We start from the raw sequence: 13573 nt of genomic DNA on the forward strand, positions 1-13573 counted from the left end.
AATCCCTTCTCCTCTTGGGATCTTGGGCACACAAGCACACGCACCTGGTGTGAGTTTAAGCCACCGGGTCCGGGACTCGAACCGTGTTCGAATACATGGGAATCCAGCGACATAGACATTATGCTAACTGCTGATCCCTGACAACCCAATATTTTGTGGAGCTGAGTCAGACCCTTCCTGGGTGCCCTTCCTTCCATCTAACAGCTCGGGGTTCTACGTCTGAAGTTTCTCTTCTCTTCTTTCTGGGCGAGCCCTCAACTATTAGTGCAACCTCTTTGACTTAATCTCTCCAAATTGCAGCCCACCTGCTCATATCAGGACAGAACTATATCAGCCCCTCAGGGGAGGTTTTCATTGGCTCCTACTGCCAAATCACTAGAGCTTAATCTCTAGACAGTCCTCTGAGAACACAGACACTCTGACCTCACTTGATCTTCCTAGCCGCTCACATTTCCTGCTCTGTTATGCACTCCAAGGTCACGATTCCCCACTTCTCTCGCCACTATTGATGCCACTCCTCTCCCAAAAAATCTCTCCCATGTTCCTCCTCTGAATTTGTGAATTTTATTTCAGGATGGATCCATTCCACCTTTCCACAAAGCTGCCACTGATGTCATCCACACAACGCCATCCATCCCTCGGCAGAACTCTCCAATGGTGCACTCAGATGCCTGCTGCTACTCTTCTATTAGCCTCCCCTGCCTGCCTTTGTACAATTTTTAAGTTTATTTCTTTCTTCAACAAGTAAGAGTGACAGAGTGAGAAAGAGAAGGAAAAAGAGAGATGGAGAGAGAAAAAGGAGAGAGTGAGAGAGACAAGTGCCCCTGATAAAGTCTTGGATGCTATGATCCACCACCAGCTTTTGCCAGCCCTGGATCGTGGGCATTTGTGTGCTCAGAGTAGTCAGTGAAGTGTCTCAACCCGAACTGGGAACCTTCCTATGTGGGATTGCCATGCAGAGTGTTGTGTTTTACCCCTGAACCACTTTCTGTTTTTAACAGATATTTGGGTTAATACTTTCTATCCTTCTTGAGATAATAAATGCTTAAAGAAACTTAAAACACCATATGACACCTAGTATAGAGATACCAAATGAATGACAAATAAGTGAATCAGACCTTGTGTGTGCATGTGTGTGGTGGTGCCCCTGCCCCCGCTTTTTTTAATTTTTTAATTTTTTTTTATAGTCTCAGCCTCCTGGATAGCTGGGATTATGGGTACATGCCACCATACTTGACTTTTTAGGGCGGGCCAGAAATCAAACCCAGGCCTCCCATGTGGCTTCAGACTACCAAGGAGCAGCATCTAGGGTGCACAACTGTGGTTGGATTAGAGCTTCCAAACCTAGCAGTTATGATTCCAGTTAGTAGTTCTGGTAAAAGATAATCCAAGTTCATTGAATCATATATTTTCCATACAGTAGCATTTGAGTATAAGTGTGGATAATGCCAGAAAAATGAAGATGATTTGATATGCAAAGAAATATTATAAAGAGAAATATTTTGAAATGTTTTAAATATGAAAGAATTAGGAATTTTTTTTTCCTGTGGATAGTAAAAAGTAATTTAAGGGGACCAGCAGTTGCCATAATGGCTGTGTTGCTGGACTCCCATGTGGTCGACCATGGTTTGAGTCCCGGACCACGTGGCTTAAACTCATGCTGGGCACATGTGCATGCGTGCCCAAGATCCTGAGAGGAGAATGGAGGAGAAGGGACTGTGGCATGGCCAACCCCCTGGGGGGGGATTTCAAACTTTCTGTCTGTCTGTCTCTTTCTGACTTTCTGGCAAGTACATGTGCCCTATAGAAAAATTTCTCCAAAAAAAAAAGTAATTTAAGTACTTTAATCAGGGTTGTGATAGGGCTATATTTATATCTTGGAAAGATAATTTTTACAGTGAGTTAAAGAATATGGACCAGAGACTGAAGGTTGACTGCATTACTTATAGCTCAAAGAAATAAAGATTGAATAAAAGGTAAGGATAGTGAAGGAAGCAATTCAATGAATATTAAGGGACTAAATAAATATTCAACAAATGACCCAAAAATAACTGGTTATGGCCCCAAAATAACTGGTTATTCAAATAGAAAAGACTAAAAATAAAAATTTCATGTCATATATGAATATCAATTCCAGGTATATTACTGACTTGAATAGGACAAAAAAAAAGCAAACCATTTAGGAGGGTGTATGTAAAACTATCTTGTCCAGACAGGAGTAGTGAAGGATACCTTGCCTCTAGGGTACTTGGCCTTGTTGTAGAGCTCCACCAAACCTTAGTCCTTCACCTCTAGGCTCACACTCTGATCTTTGTTTTGCATCACTCTCCATAGTCTAACCTCCAGACTCTGTGAGTATTCTATAGCTTGGCTGTTCCACAACTGTTTGTTTTTATCATGACTTCTACTCCACTGGCCCATACTCTATTTCAATTTGTATTCCTTTTTTTTTTTCATTGCTAGAGGGTGCAAGTATTTGCCAGAGAGAGAGAGAGAGAGCGAGTACTCCCCTACCACCACCATGAAGCATGGTCGTGCTGCTATCCCTTCTCCTCCATTTCTCCATGTTGGGATTGTGGACACACATGCACATCTGCCCATTGTGTTTTTCAAATGTAGTCCCTCCTCTAATTAGTCAATCACTGACACTGCAGCCAGAATAATTTTCTAAGTTGTGAAATTTATCAGTAAGAAGCAAGTTCTAGGGAAACGAAAGAGAATGAGTTGTGATCCATGTTCTGATATTCAAAAGAAAAATATTCTCTTCTGAGAGAGGGAAGCAGAGCAGGGTGGAGGAGAGGAGCTCACGCCTGGTGAGTTTTGCCCTATATGGTGTTTTCCTCTGGGATAATTCAACAACCTTGGTGTAGGAGAGAGGAAGGAGATGATAGGACTGCAATTCATTTGAACAGCCATATGGCCCATGATAGGCTGGAAAGGAAAAAGGCTACTGATAATATAAGAGAATTAAGGAGAAAGATCTCACTCAATGAAGCAGAAAAACAATTTCAGTGGGAAGAAAGCATAGGAAGAAGGTAAAAATAGGACATTTCTGCCTGAGAATAGAATACTTGAAGTTTGAAATTTCATAGATGAAGGTCATTTTGGGTACTGATGATGTTCAGTGGACCATCGGTCAATTTAAGATTGTTATGCAATTATGTACACACCTATGCACACACACGCATGCACTTATCTCATTCTCTCCCTCTCCAGAATGAAAATGAATAAAAATAACGACTACAGAGTAGCCAGCTCCCCTCAGTTACTCTAACTCACGACTTAGACTTCTAAATAGCAAATTACACTTAAATCCCTTTCTTAGCTATAGGTATATAGTTCAGTAGTTTTATCATCTATTTATTTGTTTATACCTCACCTTACTGTATAAAAAGCTTCTAAAGCAGATATAACTGTATGAAGTTCAGACTTTTTTTTAAAAAAGGTTTTAGTCACAGGGTGCATGTGCTCCCTGAAGAGAGAAAGTGAGAACTCATCCACCAGGGCGGATGATCACACTGCAATCCCTTCTCCTCCATTCTCCTCTTGGGGTTGTAGGCACACACACACACGTGCCAGGGGTGATTCTCAAGCTGCCAGGTCTGGGACTTGAACCATGGTCAGCCATATGGGAGTCCAGCACCTTAATCACTACTCCACCTGCTGGTCCCAGACTATTTCTTCTCAATAGTTTATCTACCACCTTTTTTCAAACTCGCACAGCATTCATTGACCTTCTTGCTGTCCGCATCCACCATTGACGCCTTCATTATTCCTGAGTATGAGGGCTAGCTCTAAGCCTGGAGATTCCACCCATGTGTATCTTTATTAAATCATTAAGTATGAACAGTCCCAGACTTGATGCCAAGGGAACCTGTTACTGATACTTCTCAATTTCCAGATAGGCCTATTTTTTTTTCACTTCTGTTTTCCAATCTTTAACTTATTTCTCATGTAAAAACAAATGTTCTGGTAAATTATATAATCCCTTGAGGATTTAAAAAATCTTTACTAATTTCCCCTTACATGACTTATTTTCTACTCCCCTTCCCCAAAGAGATGTTTCATAAGAGTCCATGGGTCCCCTCATTAGTTCCATTGTTTTATAAACACATTAAAACTCTCCCACAGTCTAACTCCTTTTAATAAACAACGTTTACTGCTATATTAATTTTGTTATCACAGCCAAGTCATCATAATGAATGATGTCAGTTACCTGTAGAATTTTCTGGGCTGTGGATTAAAGAAGTTGACACTACATTAAAAGCCTGTCAAAGAAATGTGATGTAGAAATAATCTAGTCTCCAAGTACTCTATGTGTGTTCAGGTAACTGGAAGGAACCAGATGGCCAGCCACAGCAATTCCACCTACCAGCTACCTTACACACCAGTCAGCCTTGCTTCGGCTTGGATCCCTGGGCTTTTCTTAGTTTTTGTCATTTGAAATCTGGAAGAGGTGAACTAGAGCCTGAGCTGCAAACTCCAACTATCTAGAAGGGAACAAGACACTTAACATCTGCTGTTCAGTTCCTTTCTAGAAAAATCAGTGTTAAATACTGTGAAGAGTGTGAATTTTGAGGTCACAGTATCTTGGATTTATATCCAGACTCCTCTACTTACCGGGAAAATTACCAAACCTCTGAACCCTACCTTCTCATATATTTCATGGGATTATGCATCTCTGAGGGTTGTTGGGAGGATAACTCGTATATACACCTATAATAAGTGTTTGGACACCTGCATTCACAGCCTCTTCTTGTGTGTACACCCTTTGGTCATCCTGTCTTCCTGTTTTTGTCTGATCATTCCCTAAGCCTTATACAAATCCAAGTCTGCAGTGTGTGAGAGGCAAGGGCAGAGAAGCACAGGCTTGGGAGAATTTACACTGGAAAGAGAAGAGCATTTCTTAACGGGAGTGGAAAGATCAAGGGGGGAGGAGGAAAAGCAAAGCAGGGAAGAGCTTCTATCCTGTTTTGAAGAAAGTTTTTGGGGGAACCTGGAGTAGAAGGTTATTTTAGGAGTAACTCTGGGGTGAGACAGATATACTGGGAAATATAAGGGTTTTAAAGAAGTTCAACAGGGCATGGATGTGCTCTGTATTTTCAAGGGACAGTGAAGTTAGCTAGGATTAAAGTGACTTTCACTCGCTATCTGGTTGCCAGGCTTTTGTTTCCGACGGCATCTTCATGTCCGGACTGGACTATGAGGCAGGTTGGCTTCACACAGGTTACGCATTTGAGTCACATGGCCATGCCTGAGACAAAGCAAGTGCTCCACAAATTGGATTCCTCCTCAGGGTGATTACTTTGCCGTTTCTGGAGTCTCGTTCTGGCAATTGTTTTATGGAGACTAGACCTACTTCGCTGGGAAGGAAGGAGAAATTTTGGCCTTCAGGTCAGTCTGACTCCTGTCAGCACTTACTCCAAGCCCCACTATGTCCCTGATTGACCTCCACCTAAGACCTGGCTGTTACCACCCTGCATGACCCCCTGGGGTAGAAGCCCCTGGCAAAACTGAATCTGTCTCATCTACCCTCTCAGACCTGGTGGGTATTCTGTGGGCCCACTCAGGCTTTCCAAGAGTCAGCTGTATTTGTTTGCAAACTCTGGATACTAGCTACATAATATCACATTGCAGAAATCAAGGAATTGTGAGTGGGAAGCATATGTCCTAATGTTTGGCACTGCAGAGGGTCTGCAGTGCGTTGGCTAACTACTGGGTCATCAGAAAAGTCATGACGTATTTTTCTGTTTTTCTATACAAAAATGCATCACAACTTTTCTGATTATGCGATAGTTGGCCAGAACAGGGCTGTTGGTGAAAGCATTTCCTGAACATTCACATATTTGATGGGAGAAGAAATGTTTAATCAATGTATATACTCTTTTTTTTTTTTTTTTTTTTTGACAAAGGGCACAGGTGCTTGCCAGAGACAGACAGAGGCAGAGAGATGGAGTGGAGAGGAGGGAAAAGCATCCCTGTAGGGCATAGTCACACCACAACCCCTTCTTCGTCATGTCTCCATCCTGTCAGGATTTGAGGCACGCACACACACATGACGAGGTGTTTTCAAGCTTCCAGGGCCAAGATTAGAATTGCATGGTCAGCCACGTGGGATCCAACTCTCATAACCACGATGCCACAGGGCCAGCCTGCTGGTGACTTTTTTATGACTCTATTTTTTTTTTTTCTATTTTGGCAGAGTACATGTGTGTTTGCTAGAGAGAGACAGAGAGAGTGAGGAGAGAGAGAGAGACAGAGAAAGTGAGGAGAGGAAAGAGAGAGAGAGAGAGAGTGCACACTTGCAACAAAGTACTTTCCCTCTCCCCGAAAAGGAATGGTGTAACTGCAGTCCCTTCTCCATCTCCCTCCTGGGATCTGGGGCACACGTGAACACATACCCAGTTCGTTTCTCGAGCCACTGAATCCCGGACTTGAACTGCGTAGTCAGCCATGGGAGCCAGCTCCCTTGACCACCAGGTCGTGGAGTGGGCCTGCAGGTAACCTTTATATGACTCTTCTACAAATGTTTTTCTTTGGCCTAACTTCTAGTCCTATGCACATCAAGAGGACTCCTCTTTGGGGAGTTTATTTTGCCTAAGTTTCTTGTATTAACCAGAGACTCCATTCTATATCCAATATGGTGATTAGTGAATTTTTTTTGCCTAAAAACGAGGAGCCTAGAAGTCCACTATTTAAAGGCCTAAAGTGTGGGCAAAACGTGGAGAAGGTCAGGAGATGAAAGGAGGAAATGTGACCTAGCCTGGGCCCGTGGCGGGCAATCAGAGTTGCTTCCTTACCCTCTCCTCGAACGGCATACGGGCATCCAGCCCACGGATGGCCTAATACCCACGTAACGTGAAATGATTTTATTAGCACCCAGTTCACTACGTGCCATGCGCTGTGATTTATTCCTAACTGGTGAGTTTAGTCTGTGCCACCCGTTTCCCTTAGCCAGGAACATTCTCAATCGAGGGTGCAGAGCTGGAAGCTGAGAAATTTTTGTGTGCTTGGGGTATGAATGGCCTGATATTTGAGAAGCACTCCCAGGACCCTCTTTCGGTTTTGCTGCTATCTGAATTTATTGTTTTTGCTGTTTTATTTTATTGTCAATGTATGTTACTCATTGCTTTGTTATATGCCCAGAGGCTATGCATCTAACGCTGTTTTACAAATTGAATAAGGATATGCTATTTTTCCAAACTACCATCTGAACAATATATACTATATATATGTCTTGGTTTTGAATCAGGCTCAGGAATATGTTTTTATTTTTCTTTGAGCTTCACAAGCAAATTAGGGCACTCGGAGGAATGCTTTAAAAAGAACATAAACATCCATATAACAGAACCCAGTACAAAATCCTGAATTTGATGGGCAACTAAGAAAAAGGAAAGAACAACACATGTTTTCAAATCACTAACACACAGAGAAGGTGGTTTGTAATCTTTTTGTGGTAATTACTTAAAAGCAGCAGTTTTCTTAGGAAAGGGAAAAGCAAATTGGGTACAAGTGAATATGGAGTTGGTATACAATTTGGGGGGTAGATGTTTTTTGATCTATCGACTTTTTCCAACTATAAAGACAAACTTTAATATTGAAAGGGGGAAAAACACCTCAGGTTTACCTTTTTGAAGTGTTCCTTTCAAAACCTTTCTTCTTTTTAATCTGCACCCTCCCCCTAACGCACTCAAGGATTTTAAATTTATTGGGAGTTTCATATATGTGCTGAAGGAAAGCTAACCCCCTAGCTTTAAACCTTAATTGCACAGAGCACTTCAAAACATCATTCAAACAAATAACTTTTTACAATGTCGGAGCGCACGAGGATGTGGAGACGGCTGCAATGCGTGGTTTGTGGATCGGCTCACTTAATGTTTCCTCCCGTGGAAGTGACTTCGATCCTAAGGCTCGTTTCCTAAGTCATGGGTCATACAGCCATGACCCATGGCTCACAGCTCCAGGAAAGTGAGACAAAGGTAGCCTGGAATCGATGTCTGCATTCCATGTTTACTTTTATATTTAACAGTCCCTGATTTTATATAATGCTTCTGTTGTATGAAAAATATGTACCCATTTGAGTGATAACCGGGTTTCTTGTGGTTTGACTCCACATTGTTCGGGTGAACACCGACTGGAAGTAAGAGTTTTAATTAGAGCCGGATGAACTCTGAGATATCTGCATGCACACTGAGCTTCGCCAGGTTTTCCAGAAAGAGCTTCAGTTCCCAGTGCTGATTTGAACTGTAAATCCGTTGGCCATTTTCCCATTTATAAGGCACTATGGTGCGGTTGTAAGCACAAATGAAAAACTCGGTACCAGAAGTGTGTTTGGGCTGAGTTTGTCTGCAGAATGGCTTCCCAACTATTCAGGTTGGCTGGGGTTCTGCTGCCATTCCAATGGAGACTCCATAGCGGTTTTGTTCACAACCAGGCTCTGAGCCTCGGTAATTCATTTCATATGACAGCTCACCAGAGCTGGGAGCCTCAGAACACATTTAACGCTTGCTGGTTGGGGCAGACCATTGGATTGGTCAGTGAAAGAAGTCAAGGGGCTTCTTCTGAATGGTGTCAGTCCTCCTCCAGGTGCCAGGAGGTGCCAGCAAGGCATGCATGCTATGTGATCCGAGGTCCAGGTCTGCAAAACTTGAAAGTGGGTTTTACTTTTTCCATCTAGTGCCCTTTCTGTGTACAGAGTCTTTATGCCTTAGCACGGGTAAGAGAGGAGAGTGCTGGGTCAATAGTACTGGAAGTAGAAGTGAGATATATAATAGAGACAGCCTCAACAATCTTCTAAAAATGCTAGTCCAGCCTCTGTGGCACATGTACCAGACTGTAGAGTTGGGAGCCACATGCCAACCCTGGTTCGAGTCCCCAACCCAGCTGGCCTGAAAAGTATAAGCTTGTACCCACAATCCTGGTGGGCTAGAGGACTAGAGAAAGGGGACTATAGCATGACGAAGCCCTGTGAAAGGTGCCTCTCTTTCTCCTTCTCTCTCACATGCACATGCATGGACTCTAACATGAAAACAATCATATAAAAAATAAAAATGCTAGAAATGGAGAATGATTTTATTATTGGCTGGGCCAGAAAATTGTGGGCTCTGCTTAGCACTCTACATTAGAGGAAAAGGAAGTGTTCAGTCTCTGTATGCCCAGGGCAGAAACACATGCTGCCATGTGGAATGGCTTCAAGTTGCTCTTCAACTTTCATTCCTATATATAAAAAAATCTGTGCATACTAATGTTCCCTGGATAAGAATGGTGAAGAAATAATAGAATAAGGATTTTTTTTTTTTTTATAAAAAATTAGGTGGGGCTAGATGGTGGTACAACTTAAACACAACTAGACCCACATGGGAAGGTCTCTGGTTCACATCCTGGGGCCTCCCTGTAAATGCCAGATGCATGTGTGTATGTCTGTGATCTAGGCCACGGTGGGTCATGGCACAAGACTCTGTTGAGGGTGCTCCCTTTCGCTCTCTCTGAAGAAATAGATGAATAAACTTTAAAAATAAGTGATCTATGTGGAAAAGATTGTTTGGGATTGCATTTTGCTACTGGATAGATCAAAGTGTGAAGGATAATTTTGTAGGAAAAAATATATTTCCACAGAGCATGTGGTCTGTGCAGTGGCTATGAGTCCACACTTTGGGTTCAGATAGTCAGGGTCTAAATACAGGCTTTACGTTCTACTAATTCTATATGACCTGGGGTAACTCTATAAGCCACAGTTTTCTTATCAATTAAATTGGGATTTTTGAATAGTACTTTACTAAAAGGATAGGTGTAGGTATTAAATGAGATACTGTATGTAAGGTACTTATACTGTTGGGTTGTCAGGAAAGTCAGTGCTCATTTTTGCACAGAAAACAGAAAAAAATATGCCATGATTTTCCCAACGACCATTAATGAGGTTGTTACTGTTACTGTTTCTTGCTGCCATCATGAAGTTGGAAGTTGTTTGTTTAGCAGAGTGATTAAAATGTGCTCTTAGCAAGGACAATAAGTGACATGGCGGTAAAGGCTCTGGGTTCCCACATGGCTGACCACAGTTCATCCCAGACCTGATGGCTTGAAAATTATGCCAGGTACATGTGTGTGCATGCCCCAAATCCCAAGAGGCCAAAGAAGAGAAGGGATTGCAGTATGGCCAACCTCCCTGGGGTGGTGAGTTGGGCCGCCCTCCCTGGGGGGGGGGGGGGGCGTGATTTTTCACTTTCCCTCTCTCTGTCTCTCTCTGGCAAGAGCACATGCCTTATGGGAAAAACCTAAAAAGAAAAAAATTGCTATTAGCTATCATCACTGTTAGATTTTTAAGCAGACTGATCCAAATAAGCATTTTTAGTCTACTTACATTGAAAATTAATGTTAACAGTAGGCTTTTTAGGTGGATAGAAACAGAAGTCAAGGTATTGTATTAGCATGTCTCTGTATTCATAATAGACTGACCAGTTCTTATTCCAATTAATGTTTCTTCTGAGCCAGTGTCTAGTCTAGAATGATATCGAACTCTACAGAAAAACAAGGTCATAAAGAAGAGATTAATAAAGAATGGGGCAAATGCATTAGACCTAGAATATCTTTTAAACTGGGTCAAAGAAGTTGGGAGAATAGTTGAATGGTCTGATTGTAAATATTCACAGAAAGGTGAGATTAAACTATATAGAAGGCTTCAAAAAGTTCATAGAAGATGAAATTAACCTTGACATTTGATATAAAATAGACTACTATGGAAGATTTAATGCTAAGTGAAGCAAATCAGACTATAAAAGACAGGCATTGTATGTCCCCATTTAACATATATTGAATATCTTCACTCTATGGCAGAAACTAAAAGATTGGAAGGTGTAATGGCAGAAAGGCTAACTGAAGACACTAGAAACAGTATAGGATGGGGTGGGGAACAAGGGGAGGAAGGGAGAGACTTAGAAAAAAAAGAAACATTTAACAGAAACAAAAATGAAAAGTTATCTGTTGATGATAATATACATGGTAATCTCTACAATTTGACTAGTGTGCTCCGTATTCATGCTGGGAATTTTGTATGCTGTAAATATGTACAACCATTAAAAAATGGGTGTAATTTTAAAAAAATCCATGTATTGATTTTCATAATATGCATTTTATGAACTTTTTGAAGATCTCTTGTACTGTCTATAAATTTATATCATTTAGAAAAACTGGGAACCAGCAGTTAGCGTAATGGCTATGTCACTGGACTCCCACGTAGTCGACCGTGGTTCATGTCCTGGACCCGGTCGCTTAAAACTCACGCCGGGTGCGTGTGCGTGCGTGCCCAAGATCCTGAGAGGAGAATGGAGGAGAAGGGATTGCGGCGTGACCATCCCCCCTGAGGGGTCTCACTTTCTGTCTCTATGCCTGGGGAGCGCACACGCCTATAGCAAAAAAAACCTCTCCAAAAAAAAAAAAAAGAAAAGAAAAACAGAGCTCATCCATACCTCCTGTGTTAGTAGAATAACTGAATAAAACTGGGACCAGCTATTGGCATAATAGTTATGTTGCTTGACTCCCATGTAGTCGACCGTGGTTTGAGTCCCAGACCCACTGGCTTAAACTCATACCAGGTGCATGTGTGTGTGTGTGTGTGTGTGCCCAAGATCTTGAGAGGAGAATGGAGGAGAAGGGATTGTGGCATGGCCATTCTCTCTGGGGGGTGATTTCTCACTTTCTGTCTCTCTGTCTCTCTCTGTCTTTCTGGCAAGTGCATGTGACCTATAGCAAAAACCTCTCCAAAAAAAAAAGAATAATTGAATAAAACTGTTTCATCTTCTTCTTGCAAAAGAAACTAAAGTTCTTTTAGATCTTTAACATATAGTGAGTATCTTCACTCTATGGCAGAAACTGAAAGACTGGAAGGTGTAATAGCAGAAAGGCTATTGGCAAGTTGGCAAGATAAACAGAATTCAAATGCTTTTTAAATAATAGTTTTACTATAATTTCTAATTTATATATAATGGTGACCCATAGTAGGCTGGCATCCAGTGTAATTTTCAAAATATGTACACCATGTGTACAGATCAAATGAGGGCAAATACTGATCCACCACTGCCAATATTTCCCAGAACTGTGTTATGCACTTTGGGAATCCACTCTTGGTTACTTTGAAAATAGATATTGAATTGTTGCCCACTTCCTTTAATTCACTGTGTGACAGTATTCTCCAACCCATTCCCCTACTGACATGCACTCTTGTCTCTGTTAACCAAGTTCTCTCCATCTCCCATCTCTCTGCCCTTTCCATTTTCTACCATTACACTCTCTCTACTCTACAAATGATCATCTTTGAGTTTTCACTAATGAGTAGGGACATGGTGTTTGTCTTTCAGTGGCTGGTTTATTTCTGTTAAAATTTCAGGATACAAATCAACATATAAAAATCAGTAGCATTCTCACATATGAAGTGTGTTTTAATTGAAGTAGTCTACGTTATTCCTATCAGGTAAGAAAATGCTAAAGTCAGCAAATTCATTCTAAGCAAAGGCATTTCAAATAGACTACAGAGAAGTGAAATAAATGGATATTTACTTTTAATCATTAGTGTTCATCTCTTCACCTGGTTCATCTTTACAAGAACTGATGAGGAAAAGAGCTGCACCCAGTCAGCACCTTCTCCCAAAGGAAGGACATAAGTTCAAGAAGGGTGTAATTTATGACAATGACCAATGAGAACGTGTGTAGTGAAGCCATCATTGATAATTATGTGTTTGTTATTATCCGTAATCCTTCCACAAGGAGGCAAAGAGAAAAGGTAAAACTTTCAGTACAAGGGTGGCCCCTAGGAAATGCCCTGTAGCTGTTCAGCAGAAAACACAGTTCAGGCACTGGATGCTCATCCTGATGTGAGGAACAAGTGAGGAAATGACTGTACCTCTCATGAAAGCGTAAGGTTGCTCTACCCAGGGGAGGCTGAGTCATGTGGTGGGCACCTCTGTGTACGAATGGCCTAGGAGAATGAACACAGGATGTTCTTATCCATCGTCAGAGTCTCCTTGCTCTGGCTTACACCCTACTGTCCATGTCGATTCCTTTTCTGTCACCTGGGTTGAACTCTCTTTTCTCTACCATTCTCCTGCCATCCCACTATTACAAATCAGAATCCCAGGTCTCACCCAGGCTTCTGGGTCATGTGCACCAACTGGGGCAATGGCACACACATTTACGATCTCCAGTCAAAACTGGTTCTCAATTCTGCCTGGAAGCCCTCCTGGGTGTCTCTCTCATTAATTTTCCTTCTCCCCAGCAGCTATTTAAAACCTCTATTCCTCTGAAATTACCCAACTTACCACTTCAGTTCCCTCACTCTCAGCATATGACTTTGCCTCCTACTTGGTGGGGAAAATAGAAATCACAAAACAGGAAAGGGCCCCACTCCCTGCAGTCACACTCATAGATTTGCACGGCAAGTGCATCCATTCTTTCCTCCTTCCCATCTGTCATATGGAAGAGGTGTCTCTCCTCCTGGCCCAACTCCTGTCTGCATTCCCCTGCCTCCCTCTCCACCTCCTCTGGAAGCTCACTCTGCCATTACCCACCCCCCCCCCCACCCTCT

General features: G+C 42.0%; 1 protein-coding gene across 1 annotated transcript in view; it reads right to left on the reverse strand.

The window, feature by feature from the left end:
- The window catches only part of ODAD2 (outer dynein arm docking complex subunit 2), a 203016-nt gene that overhangs the window by 1047 nt on the left and 188396 nt on the right, over positions 1 to 13573 (reverse strand). The window lies entirely within an intron of this gene.

The sequence above is a fragment of the Tupaia chinensis genome, unplaced genomic scaffold, assembly GCF_000334495.1.
Source record: "Tupaia chinensis unplaced genomic scaffold, TupChi_1.0 Scaffold000001_1, whole genome shotgun sequence".
NCBI classification, from domain to species: domain Eukaryota; kingdom Metazoa; phylum Chordata; class Mammalia; order Scandentia; family Tupaiidae; genus Tupaia; species Tupaia belangeri.